The sequence below is a fragment of the Arachis ipaensis genome, chromosome B03 (genome assembly GCF_000816755.2).
Source record: "Arachis ipaensis cultivar K30076 chromosome B03, Araip1.1, whole genome shotgun sequence".
Taxonomy (NCBI): Eukaryota; Viridiplantae; Streptophyta; class Magnoliopsida; order Fabales; family Fabaceae; genus Arachis; species Arachis ipaensis.
The window spans coordinates 269,182-270,037 of NC_029787.2; positions in this window are offsets into that span (position 1 = coordinate 269,182).

Genomic DNA, 856 nt, shown 5'->3' on the forward strand with positions numbered 1-856 from the left:
GAAAAATATAAATAATAAAATTATTTCATTTTTCTCTATTTTTAATAATATTTTTAATAGTAATGGCCCAAACGAAAAGCATGGATTAGGGCAAAAGCTTATAAGTCAACAGGGGCCTTTTCATGACCCAAAAAAAAAATAACCAAAAACTGAAGTGGGCTATAGTTTTTATAAGAGTCGTAAATTTATAAGAAATAGAAAAAGAGAAGGGCCTCGCCCCCAATGTATACCAAAAAAAAAAAATTAGAGAGAAAAAGAATAAACTTGACAAGTCGAATAGTCAGCTCAATTATCCGTTGTTTAATCAAGTATCAGGGTGTTCCTCATTTTTTATTTTTTACATACCATTCTCAACAAATTTTTGAACATCTATATAGGACGAATGAGTTAATAATTTTGTTGAACTTACAATATGATTTGAACATCTATATAGGACGAGTTTGATTTTACAAAACTGCGAGTGCAATTTCTGCAAAAGTTCAGGTGCAAGTGCTATGTAACACCTTATTCAACATGGGAATATCTTAATTATATTGAGATTAGTTTATCAAATAAACCATTTCTTATAATTAATTCGAATATAACAACTATTCAATCAATAATAATTTTATATATCAATTTTGGCCTTCTTAAAATGGTAAAAACAAAATTCCGTACATTATTAATTGAGATTAATTAGTTCACTTCAGTTCCTATCTTTTCTGTCAAATGTTAATTTGTTAGGTAATATAATTGAGCAGAGACCTAATTGTTTTTAAATTGGTTTAGAGATTTATTTTATTCTAAAAAGTTGATATAATATCTCTTTTCGAATTTTTTTAATTCATTATATTAATATTGTTTTTTTTTTAATAAA